General features: G+C 42.2%; 1 protein-coding gene across 2 annotated transcripts in view; it reads right to left on the bottom strand.

The window, feature by feature from the left end:
* Positions 1–20,135, bottom strand: part of CASP3 (caspase 3) — a 642,424-nt gene that overhangs the window by 308,629 nt on the left and 313,660 nt on the right. The window lies entirely within an intron of this gene.

Raw genomic sequence — 20,135 nt, forward strand, 5'->3', positions numbered from 1 at the left:
TACTAATTGCAAGAAGTGATCCAATAGTGCTAGAAGAGGATAAATAAAATAATAACAGCAGATTTGTAGTAGTAAGGGGCTACTGGCAAGAGAGGAGGATTACACTGACATGTATTTGTATTCTACCTAAAACTGCTATAATGAAGCTTAACAAAAATTCTGGGAGAAAGAATTAGCTTTCATTAAAAAATATTACTTATAGGTGGGGACTGGAATTTGATTTACAACAGTGAAGATGTGTCTTGGGGCCCGGAAGGGAAAGTATAACAAAAGGGGGTAGATTTTTGAAGACATTTATGAAAATATTTGGCAAGGAAGATGTGAATTCAGTACTAAGAGTTCAGAGTATATTTATATATTATTTCCCAAAATATAAAAACCTAGGCTATGCTAGACAGAATTTACATTTCACAGGAATATGTGCATTTAATCGAAGATCTTTATATGCACCCAATAACTATTTCAAATCATGCACCAATAATAATGAAAATAAAACACAGGGTAATGAAATAAAAATCAGACACTGGTGCTTTCCCACCTCTCTGTTGAAATGAAAGGAATTTAAGGATAGGGTAGTGGAAATTATTCAGCCGCTATTAGAGAATACAGAAATATCTTCTGAAAATAAAGCTAGGGAGTAGGATAAAATTAAAGTGGAGTTTAACAATAGGGTGGAAATAAAAGAATGGTAGATATAGTTAAGAAGTAATAAGAATTACTTAAAGGGACTAACAAATGCCAAAGTACTGTAGAATAGGGGGGAGTCTCAAAAAACAATAAGAGGAGCAACTGCAGAATGCTAAACAGAAAATAAGAATTGCCTCGATAATATGTATGAGTTTAGAAAGACTGCTGTTAAGCAACTGTTTTTTTTTTTTTTTTTTTTTAATAACAACTCTAGAGCATAAAAACTTTTAGCACAATGACTCAGGCAACAGAAAGTAGAAAGGCCCGTAGTCAAGCTTAGGGAGCCTATAACAAGGAAGGTAAAAACAGATCCTGTAGAGGTATTAGAAATATTTCAGAAATTCTATGAAAGTCTGTATATAAAATGTATAAATATGGAAATCAAGAAAAGGTACAAATGGAAATGTTTATGGAAGAATTAAATATGCCAAAGATTAGAGGGAGACGAGGCTCAACTACTAACAGGATAGGAGTAAATGAGATAAAAAATGGTAATGTATAACCAATCTACAAGAAAGTCCCCAGGAATAGATGGTATTCCTGTGGAATTTTGGAAGCTAGGAGGAAAAAAAACTGAAAGATCTGGAAGGTTTTAACAATATTTTAAGAAGAGGAGATGTACCAACATCCTGGAAGAAAGTGATGGTAGCTGTATTACCTAAAGAGGGTAAAGATCCATCAGATTTCGCTTCATACAGGTCCACTGCAATACTAAATCATGACTATGAAGTGTTTACGGTTATAATGGCTAAAAGAATGGCAAAGGTAATGCCAAAATTGACAGACATGGATCAATGTGGTTTTGTGGAGGGGAGGCAAAAATTTGACAAAATTAATAGAACACTGATGATCCAGAGGGAAGCAGAGTATTTTGTTGCTGGATCTTGATGCAGATAAAGCATTTGACAAAGTAAGCTGAGACTTTATGAGCAAGGCATTGGAAAGATTTGCATTCCCTGATAAAATTATAAGATTGATTAGGAGGATATATGATGGATCAGAGGTGAAAATTAAAGTGTGTGAGGTCCTCTCTGATAATTTCTGCTTGAGCATGCAAACCAGACAGGGGTGTCCTCTTTCTCCTTTGTTATTTGCATTATATTTAGAAGCATGACAAAGAAAATAAGGGACTTAGAAATTCAAGGATATAATAGGTATGGTAGTCAAGAAAAGCTGGCTCTATTTGCAGATGACATTATTTTATACCTGACAAACCCAGAAAAGGACATTACAGTGTTGTGGAACATTTTGAGACATTTTCAAATCTTTTCATCATAGAAAATTAATGAAGCTAAAACACAGGCAATAGCAGTAAATTACATACCCACACAAAAATTGTTTTAGCAATATCCATATTTATGGGACATGATAAAATGAAACGTGTAGGAGTATGGTTTAAAAATGATTCTGGTGTAGCAGTTAAAGATACATGAGAAGAGACTAAACACAAGATAATACAAAAACTGAGAAAAATGGAAGCTCTGTTGTATGAAAATGGATAGTAATATATAAGCAGCTAAAATGTTTTAGTTCCTTTAGTCTTATACACAGGTCATGCATACTTTTCTCAACCAGAGAAGTTGTGGATATCACTCAAAGAACTGAAGGATTTTATCTGAGAAGGGAAGATGGCAAGGGTCAAGTGGGATAAACTGACTCTTCCAAAAGAACAAGGCAAATTGGGATTACCCAATTTGAAGGGCTATTTCAGAGCAGCACAGTTAAGGCTCCTATACACAGCACAAGCAGAAAAATAGAAGTTATGTCCTTACCTTAACGTTCCATGTGGAGTGTTCATCTCACCTTTGTTCTTATCCGGCTCCCGTGTGGCCCGCTGCAAGCTCTGCATTCTGCCTTTATCTCAGATCTAGTTTGCAAGCAAACCAGCAGTCAGAGAGAGCACACTCATGCCAATATCACATATGCACAGAAACTAAGAGTCTATATATATACATATATATACATATATATACATGTCAACTATATATACAACAACTGCAATGCAGAAGCAGAATGCAGAATGCCCCAGACCAGGCACCAAACTGAGCGTTCTTCCTAAGGGTGACATAACTTCTATATGTGATAGTGTTCAATCTACGTTTGTTCTACAGTGGAACCAAAGGTTGCCCTGTCCCTAGAAACCTTGTCTACCTTATAATGAGAAATGAATGTATGTGGTTTAGAAGCTGCATGAGCCAGGGATGTAGACACTGACCTTGTGGAATGTCCTTTGGGTTTGTGCAAAAGAGTTTGATCTGAAGAATCATAGACATAGATGATACAATCAGTTAACCACTTAGAAAGAGTTCTTTTTTCTGTTATCAGCAAAGGCTACAAAAGTTGATCAGATTTCCTGTGATCTTTTGTTCTATCCAAGTAAAACCTTAGTTGTCTGTGGACATCTAAATTTGTGCAACATATACTCCATTTTATTGGAGTGATTCTTGAAGAAAGTGGGTAATTCAATGGACTGATTAATATTGTTAATAGAACAAACTTTAGGAAGGAAGGATGAATTAGAAGTAAAGAGAAACTCTGTCAGAGTGAAAGCTCAAATAAGGGTGTTTAATGGAGAGAGCTTGAAGTTCAGATACTCACCTAGCGGATGTAATGGCTACCAAAAAGAGAGTCTTCCATGACAAAAAATTTCAATGGGCAAGAGGAGGCTGGTTCAAAGGGGGGCAGCATCAACTTAGATAATAATAAGTTTAGACTCTGGTCTAATATGAAAACCCTTTTAAAAAGGCTTTACAAAGTCTGTGGGCCATAACAGGAGCCCCACATTCTTCCACATGGAAATTAGAAATGGCAGCCAATTGAACTCTTAATGTGGCAGGAGAAGAACCCTGATGGAACAATTCTGTTAAAAACTCTAATATTTTATTCAAGGGAGCTATAACAGGGTCCACTTGCTGTCCATTTACTAGTATATGTTTTACTAGTGGAAGCTTTATGAGAAGCCACTAATATATTCTGAACTGCAGGCTAAAGAAGATCAGACCTGGCTGGAGCAGCCAAGCTGCTAGATGGAGGGACAAAAGCGGGGGGGGGGAGCCCCTGGCAGAGTGAGTCAATAGATCTGGCTCTGGGTCCAGAATCCAGGGTCCCAATGCAGTGTGTGAGACCAGAATGGGGCAATGAGGATTATTGTCCTGTGTAGGTTGTTGGCTTTCTGGAGAAACTTTGAGATCAGGACTTCGCTCCTGCATTTGGCGTTCATTGCGTTGCTATCATTGCCAGATTCTCATGGCCTCTCTGCATAGCTGATAGGACTTGGTTCCCCTGCTTGTTTATGTACCAGACTACCGACATGTTGTCCGTCTGAACTGCAATAGTTCCCAGAGGAAGGAAACACTGCCCTCAACTCTAGAACATTGATGTGCAGATTGTACTCTAAATTGGTCCATGGACTGTCTGTCCCTGAAAGATGCCCCCACCAGTTCAGGTGTGTTTATTGTGCAAACAGTAGCCATTGTAGACTCTCCATGCAGTCTTCCCAAAGGGTATTGCAATAAGAGAAGCTGACATGAGTCCCAAAACCTTCAGTACCAGTTTTGGGGGATTTTCTGGACAAAAAAGAAGAAGCGTATGTGAGTCTGAAGTGAAAGTATCCTTTCTGGAGGAAGTCTTAGAATTAACTATGTGTATCTAATTCCGCTCCTATGAATAAGATATGCTGTGATGGCTGGGAAATTCCTAGGTGAATACACAGTTGAAGAGTGTAGTCTCTGGCCTGTACTAGATGCATTTGGTGAAGACCCTGGGGGCTGAGGTCAGACCAAAGGGGGCCCAGCCGAAGGCGCAAATGATCTACTGGTTGGATGACTCTTTTCTAGCAGCTTTGAAATTTCTATAGCTGCTGGTCTCTAGATGGGGGGGTACATCTGGGAGTCTTTTCTTTGGAATGGGATAGGATAGAAATGGTATATACCCACTTGTCTGTAGTTATGTTTTGCCAGGCCTGAGGGACTGCCTCCAGAGCAGGACAAGGAGTGCTGGAAAGGTTTACCAGGGTGTATAGTGTATCCCTTGATTGATTCTTCTCCCCCCCGCCAGGGGGCGGGGCGTCTTCACCTCTGCCCCTCCTCTGCCTCTAGAGGGCATCACCCTGTGTGCCTGGGAAAGATCCTTTTGGGGTCTGGGTGGGGTGGGAAAAAAACGGACTGACAGCAGACAGAGTCTTTCCCTCCTGTTCACAACTTTGGGGCCAAAGAAATGGGGTGTTAGTAAAGGAAGACTTGAAGGCTTCCGAAATGAACATAAGCGCATCCAGGATCTGCTGCCCTACTGGAACCTTCGCTGCATAAGAGATCAGCCTCATGGACGAGTTCACAATGGATGTGTCACTTTCTCTGAGACAGCAGCATCTGTAGTACCCTGGAGGTATCTCCCAACTCTTTGACTAGATCCCTCTGCAGTGGGTCAAATAGTTCAGGGCTGAACTAAAAATGCTTCCCATACCTGTCCATAGTCCTAGAATCTTTATTAGGGGATGGACAGATGAGAAAATTCGACATCTCCTTTTTTGTGGCCACTGCCACCACCATAGCGTCCACTGGAACTCCTTTTGTCAAGTAAGTTTTGTCCTGGGGTGCAGTGATATACTTATTGGGCTTCCTAGGGACTGGTTCCACTGTGTCAGGAGCCTCACGCCCCTCGAGCAATAAGTTCCATTAATTCATGAAGGCGGAGTGACCCAGGAGGAGGAAGGGTGAGCACCGAATGCCTTCAGCAAGACTGACTCATCCTCAGAAGGGAGAAGGGACTGCCAGTCACCTCTCTGTTTCAGGATCTCCAATATGTCAGAAAAGAGACATCTTCTGAAGGTGACTTAGGGGACCCTTCTGACTCATCCAAGTCAGTATCGGATGTCAAAGATTCTTGTGGAGAATCTAAGTGTCTCCTCTTACACAATCTTTCTAGGACTTCTTCGTGGGGAGCATCCAGAGGAGATGTACGGCCCTTATGGGGAGGAGAGGTTGCTTCTACTGATGTGGTTGTCTGGGTAGACAACACCTTCCTCATGAAGAATCTCCCGGTTCGAAGAAATGGGAAGAAGGAACAGACCGAGAAAGGACAGTTCTGGACCAGGGCTCCACAATCAGAAGATCAACCTCTTCCGGCTCCAAAGACTCGACAGGTCTCGGAGGAGGAATGGATGGAGACAATGGGAGGCCTTCAAGTTCTGGGTGGAAACCGAAATAAGTTTGAACTGACACCAGTTGAACACATTTGGATGCCTGGTCTGAAGCATCCAGAGCCTCCTGAAAGGAAGGTTTAATAACCCCTGTCCATGAGTTTCTGACCCTCCCACTAAAAGAGTGACAAATTGAACAGTCCTCTTGTAAGTGGAAAACCCTGATTTAATTTTCTCAGACATCTTAAAGAAGAGAAAAAGGTCAAGTCCAGTAGAGACAAATCCAGTAAAAGTTGTCAAATTGAAAAACTCTAACAAGTTTAATTAAACTTTAACGTACGAGTATTTCTACCTTACCACACACACATACACTATGTCACCAAAAAGTACTTTTAGAATAATTTTTCTCAAATATAACAATAATAAAGTTATATCTTATCTGAAGTTGAGATCCCAGTGATGCAACGAGCAGCGGCAAACTAGATCTGAGGTAAAGGCAGAGGGATTGTGGGTATTAGGTTGTCAGATTGAACACTATCACATCTATACTTCACAGTAGAAAGGGATGATGATGAAACACGGGGGAAGCTTAAGAAAAATACAGTTTTGTACCTACCATAAATGTAGATGTTCGAGTGCTAATACAGCTGCAGTCATAACAGATGGGTTCTCCTGCCGTCAGGTGGGTCCTCGGTCGGCCGAATTCCAAAGTCTAGGTCCGGCGACGGTTGTCGTCGCTTCTTCCCTGACGTCAGTGCAACAGGGGTATAAAAGAACCAGCCGACGCCATTTTCTTCAGTTTTTCTTGCCCCAGATGTCAGGTTCCCCCCAGAAGGAAGGCAATACATAAATGTGTGTAATAAAGCAATGCCATATAATCAAAATACAATAGTGCAAGCAAATACATCAAGAATGAATACCCCAATCAGGTTGCATGAGGAGGTGTTAGCCAATAGGCCTGTCCCAAGAGGGGAAGGAGGGAGGGAAACCTGGACTGCAGCTGTATTAGCACTCGAACATCTACATTTATGGTAGGTACAAAACTGTACTATGTTCATCGTGCATACAGCTGCAGTCATAACAGATGGGTAGAATCCCAAAGCTAAGAAAGGGGTGGTAGGCACTAGGTGGAACTAGGAGGAGCCAGAATGCCCTGCAAGACTGCAGTGGCAAAGCCCGCTCTAGATTTGGAGTATAATGGAAGGTGGTAGTGCTTGGAGAATGTATGCACAGAACTCCAAGTGGCTGCTTCCAAAATATCTTTGGTAGGAACTCCTCTGAGAAAAGCTGCAGAGGTAGCCATGGCCTTTGTGGAGTGAGATCTGATGCCTGTAGGTACAGTTTTGCCATGAAAAGAATAGCAAAAGCGTATGCAGTGGGCTATCCATTTTGAGATTGTCTGTTTGGAGATTGGCTTTCCTTGAGCTCCTATAGCATAGGACACAAAGAGCTGTTCTGATTTTCTGAAAGGTTTTGTTCTGTCCAAATAATAACGCAGTTGTCTGTGGATGTCCAAGGAATGTAGTAATCTCTCCCCTTTGTTTTGAGGATTAGGATAAAAGGTAGGTAAGTGTATAGCCTGATTCAAAGCTACCCTGGATACCACTTTTGGCATAAAGGACGGGTTGGTTCGTAAGGAAACTCTGTCCTGATGGAAGATGATAAAAGGCTGCACAGCCATGAGAGCTTGTAGTTCCGATACCCTACAAGCTGAGGTAATAGCCAGAAGGAAAGCTGTTTTCCAGGACAAATATTGCAAATCTGATGAGGCAGCTGCATCAAAAGGAGGCAAAGTCAGCTTTTCTAGAATGAAATTTAGATCCCAAGCAGGTATTGGTTGTTTCCTTGGGGGTTTTAGATTCTTAGCCCCTCTGAGGAACTGTCTTAAGAGGGGGTGAGAGAATAAGGGTGGATCAGTGTTGTATTCTGCAGAAATGGCTGAGGCATGGATTTTGATAGAGGAGAATGAAAGTCCACTGCTTAACAGCTCAGCTAGATACTGTAATATCTGAGGTAAATTCAGTTTTCCAGGATCCTAGCCCTTTTTATCATTCCAGACACAAAACCGTTTCCATTTTGCGGAGTAAGTTTTTCTAGTAGACAGCCTTCTGGCCTCCAAAATGACATCCTGCACCTCCTTGGAGAGTAGGGTCTGTTGTGATGCTAAGGAATCTTCCATGCTGCTAGATTGAGTGTTTTTAGCTGACTGTGAAGAGTTTTGAAGCTGTGCTGAGTCAGAAGAAGAGGCATTAGAGGCAGGGTCCATGGTGGTGAATGCGTCAGGCTCCTCAGGAGTGAGTACCAGTGTTGTCTTGGCCAGTCTGGAGCAATGAGAATCATCTTTGGTCTGTCTGCTCTGGTTTTTAATAGAACTTTGGGCAGCAGAGGAAGAGGTGGGAAGGCATAAACTGTCATTGATGTCCAACTGAAAGAGAGAGCGTCCACTCTCCAGGCCTTTGGATGAAAAATCCTTGAACAGAATTTTGTCAATTGATGATTTTTGTGGGAGGCAAAGAGATCTATGTCTGGCCTTCCCCATGCTTGAATTATCTCTGTAAAAACTTGAGGATGCAACTTCCATTCATGTGGATCTGTCATATTTCTGCTTAGGTTGTCTGCCAGCATGTTTTCCTTGCCTGGCAAGTACTGCGCTTGTAGTTCGATTTGTAAGTCCAGAGCCATGTTCCAAAGTGACATGGCCAGTCTGCATAGGGGGTATGAATGGGTTCCACCCTGTTTATGTACCACATTACTGTGGTGTTGTCCGTCCTTATCAATAGTTGACCTGGTTGCAGAAGGTCTTTGAAAGCTATAATAGCATTTATTACTGCTAGCATTTCCTTTTGATTGATGTGAAGGTGCTTTTCTTTTTGGGACCATTTGCCCTGAATGCACCGATCTGTCATGTGCGCCCCCCAGGCATAGTCCGAGGCATCTGTTGTGATGATTTGATTTGCTTGAGGCTTGCTGAATGGGAGACCTGTGTTTGTTTGGCATGCTTGAGCCCACCACAGAAATTCCTTTTGAAGACATGGAATTAGTGGTATTATTGTTTCCAAACTGTGGCTGTGTTGAGACCATAGGTTTTTCAGGTACCACTGAAGTTTCCTCATATGCAGCTTTGCACATGGGATTAGTAAGATGCAAGATGCCATGAATCCCAGAGCCTGCAGGATTTTCCTTGCAGTCAGCCTGGTGCAATTTGCTAGTGTTCTGAAGTATTGAGTTAGTTGCCCCTGCTTCTCTGGCATGAGGTAGGCCATCTGGGTGTTTGTGTCCAAGTTGGCACCCAGGAAAATTAATTTCGAGAGGGTATTAGCCTTGATTTCTTTTTGTTGACTGTGTATCCCAGAGAATTCAACAACATTATTACATAAGCCAGATGTTTCAGAAGAATGTGCTTGCTGTCCGCTTGGATCAGGCAGTCATCCAAATAGGGGTATATTTGTATCCCTTGAAGTCTGCAGTAGGCAATTACTGATGCCAGGCATTTCGTGAATACTCTGGGCACAGTAGATAAGCCAAAGGGCAATGCAGAGAATTGATAATGGGTTGAACCTGCAAGAAATCTGAGGTATCTTCTGCAATATTGTCTGATTGGGACATGCAGGTATGCCTCCTTGAGGTCCAATGTTACCAGCCAAGACTCCTTGCCCAGCATGGGAAGAAGCTGCTGTAGAGTGAGCATCTTGAATTTTGGTACAAGTAGAAATGTGTTTAGGATGGATAGGTCCAAAATAGGTCTCCAATCTTTTCCCTTCCTTGGTACCAGGAATAGTCTGGAATAAAACCTTGACCTTGTTAGATGCGTAGGTACCTCTTGAATAGCTTTCATGTCTATGAGATCTGAAATTTGTCTTTGTGCCTCTGCCCTTTGATTGTGTGGCAGGTTTGGCATGCCTCTCATTTTTGGAAGGGTGTGAAAATGGAATCTGTAGCCTCTGTTTATAATGTCCAGGATCCATTTGTCTTTTGTGACAATATGCCAATTTTTTGAAAATAATGCCAGTTTTCCACCTAAGGGTGCTGCCATTTGAGTCTTGCTTGGCATGCAAAGGGGAAAGTCATTGGGCTTGCTTTCTGAATGGTTGCGAGTTATCCTCACCCCCTCTTTGTGTAGGAGCTTGCCATTGTCTGCCTCTAAACGATCCTTGGGATTGCCCTCTGCCCCTCGAGCGCCTGTATCTACCTCTTTGGGGTCTGTCCGTGGCTGGAAAGGACCAATTTTTGGAAGGCCAATTTCTACTGAAACGTGGGGGTTGTACCTGTAGAAATTCTTTCACTGTTTGCATTGATTTAGCCTTTTCCTCCACTTTCCTTAATACCTCCTCAGCATTAGCACCAAATAATACATCCTTTTGTAGAGGGGCATCTAGTAATTCAGCTTTGACATGATCTGGTAAGGTTTGTTCCTTGAGCCAGGCATGTCTACGTATGACTGATCCTGTAACAGCAGCTCTACATGAGGCCTCAAAACCACATTGTAAGGTATGTTTACCCACTTGTTCTGCACTATGCATCAAATCCTGCAACTCCAAGTCTGGCTGTTCAGGTTGTGACATTTTACTTCTCAGTTGTGATAACAGAAACTGTTGGTACTTTAGCATATGGAACTGACAGTTTAATGCCCTCATGGTTAAGGTGGCCGAGGAATATACCTTTTTTCCCCACCTTTCTAAGGATCTGGAATCTCTCTCGGAAGGTAATGGATTTTTAGCAGTGGAGGCCTTAATTCCCTTGGGGCCCTGTGAGATAGTTTCTGGGTCAGCAGCATGGCTTTTGTATAGAAATTGGTGTGAGTCAGGAACCCTGTAGTACCTGTCAGGCTTGACTGGGGCTGGAGGTAGAGAATCCGGGTTAAGGCAGGCCTCCGAGTACACATCATCTAGTATGTCCAAGACAGGAGGTATAGCCAGAGGCCTGTGCTGGGGTAGCAAGAGAAATTCCCTAAGCCTTTTCTTGGAATCTGAATAATCTTGGCCTTCCCAGTGGAAGTGTTCCCTTAAGGTATGCAAAGTTTCCCCAAATGAGTAATCCTCTGGGGGGGATACAGAGGGAATGGACTCCTCTGCATCAGAGTCTTCAAAAGGGGAGTAAGAATGTTCCTGTTTATCAGAGTGCTCTGATATAATGGAGCCCTGATCCGAGGAGGGGGATTCTTCCTCCACTCTGGGCCTTTTATCCGGGGGGGGGGGGGGTTGAGAACCCCTGATAAGAGTAATTAAATCCTCAGCCATTTTAAGCATCTGTTTTTTTAGGCATGGGGCCTGGAGATGGGCCCTGTGTAGCTTGTCTCTTAGAATGCATGGCTGCTTTAGACTTAGTGAAAGCCTTGATGGAAAAAGAAGAGGAAGGTCTGAAGACACCTTGAGAGGAGGTAGACCTGTCCACATTTTGAGATTCACCACCGAGAGTGGCTTCGGTATCTGTAGTCGGGGTGTGGGCCGAGGAGCCTGCGACCTCGGGCACAGGAGACACCACCAATGAAGTGTCGTCGGTAGTCAGGGGCTGCGTAGGCGCCTCGCTGAGAACTGGACCACCTGTAGTCGGCTTTGGCGTGGTGTCGGTAGAGGCCGCGGACCTCGTGTGTCGGTCCTTATCTTTGCGCTTTGTAGACAAAACTGGAGTCGGAGTATCCGACGACATAATATAGTTAAATTTTTTGCCAAAATAATGCTGGGCGAACTCCGCCCGACGCTTAATGGTGCGTTTGTTGAATGTAGCACAAAAGCGACAGACCGAGACGTCGTGGTCTGGGCCTAAACAAGGAATACAGAGGGAATGGAAATTCTTATGCGGTATTTGCTTCCCACATGAAACATAATTATTAACTTTGTCTGACATTGGTCTGAGGCAAGAAAAGTTTCCCCAACGGGGTACTTAGCTTTCAAGAAGACTTCGGTTGCAAAATTTTCGTAATTTCAGGAGCTGGCCGACCGGCACTTGTGAACTGCTTCTGCTTCGAGCACCGCGCGCCAAGAAAGACTGAAGAAAATGGCGTCAGCTGGTTCTTTTATACCCCTGTCGCACTGACGTCAGGGAAGAAGCGACGACAACTGACACCGGACCTAGACTTTGGAATTCGGCCGACTGAGGACCCGCCTGACGGCAGGAGAACCCATCTATTATGACTGCAGCTGTATGCACGATGAACATCAAGGAGAGACTAGGATTTTGGATGCAGCCCTTTAAGGAGAATAACAATAATCATAAAGAATATTATATTCATAAAGTAGCAGAAGGTATTCCAAGAACTAAGCCAAGATTCTGACAATAGGGATGGCTGCAATTAGGGATACAGAAAATAGGCAACAAGGGGCTGGAATTTATTGGAGAAAACTGGCAAAGGAACCAAGGTATTGGGAGCAAATAACTATAGAGAGAAAGGCAACAGACTGGGAAGATGCCAAGAATTTATTTGGACTGGAGGTTAGAGACTGCCTTCCCTATCAAGGATTGATAGCAGAGCATAGGCAAAGAGAAAGAAATGGGGGGGTCCTAAATGAAAGACCAGCACTGGTATAGTTTTTAGTAGACTAGAAAAGAAACTACCATTAAAAAAAGGAATAATTAGTAAAGCATATAAAATATTTCATGATATCCATCCGAATCAGAGGAGGTTAGAAAGGATTGGTAAGAGATTGGATAAGCAATTCACAAATAAACAATGGGGGGATATATTCATGAATCCCATGTATTCAACACAAATCTAGAAGATTTACGATTTTTGCTTGGAAATGTTTACACAGATATGTTTATACCGCAAGTAAACTTCAGAAAATTTTTCCTCAGGTAGCAAATGTTGGATGTGTGGTAGGGAAGAAAGAGGTAGCTGGGAACATATTTTCTGGGAGTTTAATGAGTTGGCAGACTTTAAAGATTCCCTGTAGACTGCTCTGTCAGAGATGCTGGGTGAGCAAATTGGTGTAGCTAGGGAAATTACTTTTTTAAGCTATGAAACAGAATCGGGATTGCCTAGGCATAGTAAGACATTGCTGAGTCTAATTATGGTGGCTGCCAAAAAAGCAATTACTAGAAAATGGAACTCAAAGTCTAAATCAGCAGTACTAGAAATAGTGAATATAGTAACAGTGATAAAATAACTGGAATAAGGATAGCGTTGTCGCCTCACAGTAAGACGCTGTCCGGTTCGATTCTCAGCTAGAGCGTCTTATGCGTGGAGACATGCGTGAATGGGCGTACCTTCGTTGAAGGTTGTGCGTCAGGCCTGGCAAGCCGGTACATAAAAATCAACTGCCAATCATTAGCAGACCGGAGTTCCGCTGTGGTGACCCCTAAACGGGAAAAGCCGAAAGACACAAACAAACAAAAGGGTAGGAGCAAATTACATAGAAAAAATGGGAATTGTGGGAACAACATACACAAAGGAGGAATGAGGTTTAACAGAAGGCAGAATTTGAATGAGCTATGTAATGTTTGACTGACAATGACTGGATAGATTACAAGCGATGGTTAATGTTTGCAACTAAAATTATGTCTATATGGTTTGTTTTCATTTTAAAAAATGTATGCCTGCCTGTGTCATACGTGATTAAGACATTTTTTGTTTGAAAAAAAAACGTTGCATGACTAGCAAATCAAGTAAATATTTTGTATTGAGTTCTGCACAGTGCTATGCAGGTGCCTGAGCACCTATGATGAGCTCTGTGACCCTATACAGATAGAAATAGTTGCAGCCCTGAGTAATGCACTGCTTTGAAGAATACAGCTATGAAAAGCAAAGAAAAAAAAGTCCTTAGTTACACCAATTTGCTCATCCAGTATCACTGACAGAGTAGTCTGCTGGGAATCTTTAAAGTCTGCCAACTCATTACACTCCAAGAAAATAAGTTCCCAATTACATCTTTCTTTCCCACCACACCTCCAACATTTGCTGTCTACCTGAGGGAAAATTCAGTCTACTCAGGGTATAAAAATACCTATGTAAACACTTCCAACCAAAGATCATACATCTTCTAGAATTTGTTGAATACATGGGAGACATACATACATACATCCATCCCCATTGTTTCTTTGTGAGTTGCTTATCCATTCTCTCTTCCCAATCCTTTCTAACCTGCTCTGATTGATTTTTACAGTTATCATGCAATATTTCATATACTCTACTAATTATTCCTTTTTAACAGGAGATTCTGTTCCAAATTCTATTAAAAACTACCACTGCTGGTCTTTTTCTTAGGATCCCCCTATTTCTTTCTGTTTCCATATACTATATCAATCTTTGACAGGGAAAGCAATCTGTAGCCCGCTGTCCAAATAAGTTCTCGCCTCTTCCCATTCTACTACCTTTCCCTCTCTATTTGCTCCCGGTACCTTGGTTCTTTTTACCAGTTTTCTCCAATAAATTCCAGCCTCCTCTTGCCTACTGTCTGTATCCCAAATTGTAGTCATCCATATCAGCAGAATCTCCTTTATCCATTCCTGTGTTGGCTTAGTTTTTGGAATACTCTCTACTGCTTTATGAACATATGATGTATGGTTATTTTTCTTCTTCTTAAGGATCTGCATCCAAAATCCCAGTCTCTCCTTGTTTCTTTAGCTTTCCCCATTTCACTTTCGTCCCTTTCCACTTTGAGATATAGATTTCTGATTGTGCTATGTATAGGAGCCTTAACTGTGTAGCTCTTAAATACCCATTCAAATAGAGTAATCCCAAATCGCCTTGTTCTATTGGAAGAATCAGCTTATCCCACTTGACTCTTGCTGTCTTACCCTCCCACATAAAATCCTTCAGCTCTTTATTAATTGCTATCCACAACTTCTCCTCTGGTTGATAAAAATATGCCTCACCTGTGCTTGTATCTTGCTATCCATATCTATAAGTAGAGCTTCGAATTTCTCAGTTTTTGTATCATCTTTTGTTTAACCTCTTCCCACACATCCTTAGCTGCCACACCAGAATCCATTTTAATCCATACTTTTAAGTACTTCATTTTATCATGTCCCCATAAATATGGAAATTGCTGAACCAATTTGTGTATATGTGCACATAACTTACAGCTATTATCTTTGTTTTAGCTTCATTAATTCTGTATCCTGAAAAGACATGAAATTGCCTCAATATGCTCCACAACACTGAAATATACTTTTTTGGTTTTATCATGTATAAAATGATATAATTTGTAAAATGTACCAGCCAGCTTTTCTTGACTACCATACCAATTATATCTTTTGATTGTGGAGTCCCTTTTTTTCTTTGCCAATGGTTCTAAATATTATGCAAATAACAAAAGGGAAAGAGGACACCCCTCCCTGGTTCCTCTGCTCAAACAGAAATGATCAGTGAAGGACCCATCCACTTTAACTTTTGCCTTCAATCCCTCATACATCCTCCTAATCAACCTTATAATTTTAACAGGGAATGCAAATTCTTTCATTGTCCTGCTAATAAACTCCCAACGTACTCTATCAAATGATTTCTCTGCATCAAGACCCACCAACAACAGTGGTATTTCCTTATATTCTGCCTCCCTCTGGATCATCCATGTTCTGTTAATCTTGTCAAATGTTGGCCTCCCCTCCACAAAGCCACACTGATGCATATCTATCACTTTTGGCATCACCTTTGTCATTCTTTTATCTATTATAGACAAACACTTTATAATCATGGTTTAGGTTTGAAATGGGTCTGTACGAAGCTGGATCTGATGGTTCTTTACCCTCTTTAGCTATTACAGTCACCACCGCTTTCTTACAGGATGTGGGTGCTTCTCCTCCTCTTAAAATACTGTTAAAACAAAATCTTCTCGATCTTAATCATTTTTTTCCCTCCTAGCTTCCAAACTTCCACAAGAATACCAGCTATTCTTGGGGACTTTCCTGTGGATTGGTTATACACCACCATTTTTATCTCATCTTCTCCTATCCAAACTGTTAACAATTGAGCCTCATCTACCTCTAACCTTGGCATGTTTAATTCTTCCATAAACATTTCCATTTTACCTTTTATTGACTTCCATTTTTCTCTACTTTATACAGACTTTCATAAAATTTCCGAAATATTTCTAGTAGCTATATAGTATCTCTTATCTTCCTTGTTATAGGCTACCTAAGTTTGGCAAAGAACAGTTGTGTACACTTACCATAAATGTAGATGTTCGAGTGTATTCACTGTTGCAGTCATTACATTTGGGTTATCCTGCTGGCAGGTTGCCCTCAGCCGGCCTGAATTCCAAAGTTTTGGGTCCTGTGTTGGCTGCTGTCACCCCTTCCCTGACGTCAGGTCGTCAGGGGTATAAAAGAAGCAGCAGACACTATTTTCTTCAGTTTTTCTTCCCCCAGATGTCAGGTGCCCCCTAACAGGGTAGCCAAACTTATGCAGTTAGCCTAGTACTAATCTATGAACCTATCTATCTATGAACCTATATATATATATATATATATATATATATATATATATATATATATATATATATAAATAAATGCAGCAATATAAATTTTACCTTCATCTATAAGCAAATACACCATATAGGTTGTATAAATCAGAGAAGGAAAGATAAGATCCATAGTAAAAAGGGGGAAGGCGGGTGGGTAACCTGGACTGCAACAGTGGATACACTCGAACATCTACATTTATGGTAAGTGTACACAACTGCACTATGTTCTTCGTGTTTCACTGTTGCAGTCATTACATTTGGGTTGAGTCCCAAAGCTATGGTTGGGAGGCTGGAGCTAGACAGCAATAGGAGCAGCCATGAGGCTCTGCAGAACTGCAGTGGCAAAGCCTGCCCTGGATTTAGAGTAGAGTGGCAGATGGCAATGCTTTGTAAAGGTGTGCACTGAACTCCAAGTAGCTGCCTCAAAGTCCCTGGTTGGTACTCCCATGAGAAAGGCTGCTGAAGTGGCTGCAGCGCTGGTGGAATGTGGCCTAATGCCCTTAGGCACTGGCTTGCCATGGTGTAAGTAGCAGAAACGAATGCAGTGGCCTAACCACTTAGAAATAGTCTGCTTTGAGATAGCCTATCCTTGTGATCCTGGAGCATATGCCACTAGTAATTGCTCTGTCTTCCTGAAAACGTTGGTTCTGTCCAAGTAGAATCTAAGCTGTCTGTGTACGTCCAAAGAATGCAGAATTCGCTCCTCCTTGTTCTGTGGTTTTGGGTAAAAAGTTGGCAGATGAATAATTTGGTTTAGAGTGACACTGGACACCACTTTAGGCATAAATGCTGGATTTGTCCTCAGGGAGACTCTGGATGAAAAATGATGAAAGATTCCACAGCCATGAGTGCCTGTAGCTCTGAAACTCGTCTTGCTGAGGTAATTGCTAGGAGCAGAGCTGTTTTTCAAGATAAAAATTTTATATCAGCAGAAGCACCAGGCTCAAAAGGAGGCAGGGTGAGCTTTTCCAAGACATAGTTGAGGTCCCATGCAGGTACTGGTAATCTCCTTGGAGGCCTTAAATTTTTGGCCCCTCTGAGGTACTGCTTTAATAAAGGGTGAGAAAAAAGTGGTGGCTCTGTATTGTAATGAGCTGAAATGGCAGAGGCATGAATTTTAATTGATGAAAACAATAGGCCTTTGTCCAGCATGTCAGTTAAGTATTGCAAAATCTGAGGAATGTTTGGGACAGTTGCATCAGTTCCTAGTGCCTGGTTCCAAGCACAGAATCTCTTCCATTTTCCAGCATAAGACTTTCTAGTACTAGGCCTTCTGGCTTCCAGGATGACATCCATCACAGCTTTACTGAGGGGTGTTCTTTGTGAGACTACATTATCCGCCATGCTGCCAAGTTTAATGTCCTGATTTGACTGTGCAGGATCTGATTGTTTTTCTGGGTCAGTCGACAAGGTATCTGAGGTAAAGTCCAAGCTGGGTATAATGACAAGTTCCTCAGGATTGGATACCAGTACTGGCGTGGCCAGTCTGGGGCAATCAGTATCATGTTTGGCTTCTCCTGTCTGACCTTTAGGAGTACCTTGGGGAGGAGAGGCAGTGGGGGGAAAGGCATATACTGATAGGTTTTCCCAGCTGAAAGATAGGGCATCCACTCTCCACGCTTGTCTGTCATAAGTCCTTGTGCAGAATCTTTTTAGTTGGTAATTGTGAGGGGAGGCAAAAAGATCTATGTCCGGGCATTCCCATTTCTTTGTTATCATGCTGCAGACTTGCGGATCCAGCTTCCACTCGTGGGGATCCATGAGATTTCTTCTTAGTTCGTCTGCCAGAGTGTTTTCCTTTCCTGGCAGGAATTGTGCCTGCAGATGTATTTGGTAAGTCAAAGCTGTATCCCACAAGGTCATGGCTAGTCTGCAAATTGGGTAAGAATGTGTGCCCCCCCTGCTTGTTTATATACCACATGACCGTGGTATTGTCTGTCTTTATCAGTAGTTGTCCTGGATGAAGTAGGTCCTTGAAGGCTGTCTGGGCATTTTGAACAGCTAGCATCTCTTTTTGATTGATATGTAGATGCATTTGGTTTGAGGACCATGTTCCCTGAATGCATCTTCCTGCCATGTGGGCCCCCCAGGCATAATCTGATGCATCCATTGTCAGTGTCTGCCTGGCTGTGGGTAATGTGAATGGCTGTCCCTTGTTCTGGTGACAAGCCTTTACCCACCATCGAAACTCCTGTTGCAGGCAGGGGATGAGAGTAATGATTGTTTCCAGGCTGTGGCAATGTTGAATCCAAACACTTTTTAGGTACCACTGAAGTTTCCTCATATGCAGTCTTGCATATGGAATTAGTAGGATGCAGGATGCCATGAAGCCCAAAGCCTGCAGAATTTTTCTTGCAGATAACTGAGCCTTTGTTGCCAATATTTTGAAAAAGGTAGTCAGTTGTCTTTGTTTGTCTGGCATGAGATAAGCCATCTGGGCAGTTGTATTTAAGCTTGCACCCAGGAATATTATCTCTTGAGAGGGTAGTCGTTTTGATTTCTTTTTGTTGACTGTGTACTCTAGGCATGTCAGAAGTCTTTTCACAAATGCCAGATGTTGTAGAAGAATGTCCTTGTTCTCTGCTTGAATGAGACAGTTGTCCAAGTAAGGATATATTTGTATTCCTCTTTGTCTGCAAAATGCAATTACTGGTGCCAGGCACTTTGTAAAGACCCTGGGCGCAGTAGATAAGCCAAAGGGCAGTGCAGAGAATTGGTAATGCATTGAACCTGCCTTGAATCTGAGGTATCTTCTGCATGATTGTCTGATTGGAACATGCAGGTATGCCTCTTTTAGGTCTAAAGTCACCAGCCAAGCATTCTTGCCCAGCATGGGCAGAAGCTGCTGCAAAGTCAACATTCTGAATTTTGGAATATCCAGGAATGTGTTCAGAACAGATAGGTCCAGCATCAGCCTCCAGGCCTTGTCCTTTCTGGGTACCAAGAACAGTCTTGAGTAAAATCCTTGTCCCTGCTCTTGCTGTGGTACTTGTTGAATGGCCCCCATGTCCATGAAGGATGAGACTTGTTTTTGTGCCTCTGCCCATTGATTTTTTGGCAAATCTGGCCAGTCGTTTGTCTTTAGCAGAGTATGGAAATGGAACTTGTAGCCTTGTGACACTATATTTAAAACCCACTTGTCCTGGGTTATAATGTGCCAATTTTGAGAAAAAAGTGCTAATTTTCCCCCTAAGGGTGCTGCCAGTAGATAAGTGCTTGGTGCAGGCAGGGGGAAGTCATTGTGACTGTTTCCTGTATGTTTGTGATTTGTCTTCTCCAACTCTGGAGGTAGAAGCACCCCATTGCTTTGACCTGTATGAACCTTGCGCCTGGGATCTGCCCCTAGGGCATCTGGATTTGCCCCTTTGAGGTCTGTCTGACACAGGAAAGGACCAATTTTTTTGTAGGCCAGTGTCTACTAAACCTGGGCGGCTGTACTTGTAAAAAATCTTTAACAGTTTGCATAGATTTAGCTTTGTCCTCCATTTTCTTTAACACCTCTTCTGCCTTGACACCAAACAAAGTGTCATGCTGTAAAGGTGCATCTAATAATTTAACTTTAACATGATCAGGCAGATTTTGTTCATTTAACCAAGCATGCCTCCTAATTACGGAACCCATAACTGCGGCCCTGCAGGAGGCCTCCAAAGAATCAAAACCACATTGCAAAGTATGCTTTCCAACTTGTTCAGCTGCATGCAATAAATCCTGCATTTCCTTGTTTTCTGCACATTCAGAATTTAACAAAATTTTCTGTTTAAGCAATCCCATGACATGTTGTTGATATTTGAGCATATGAAACTGACAGTTTAAGGCCCTTGTAGCCAAGGTTGCAGATGTGTAGACCTTTTTTCCCCATCTATCCAGTGCCCTTGAATCTCTGTCAGAGGGGGTAGGGTTTTTTGCAGTGGAAG

The sequence above is a fragment of the Protopterus annectens genome, chromosome 12.part0 (genome assembly GCF_019279795.1).
Source record: "Protopterus annectens isolate FY-2018-M chromosome 12.part0, PAN1.0, whole genome shotgun sequence".
Classification (NCBI taxonomy): Eukaryota; Metazoa; Chordata; order Ceratodontiformes; family Protopteridae; genus Protopterus; species Protopterus annectens.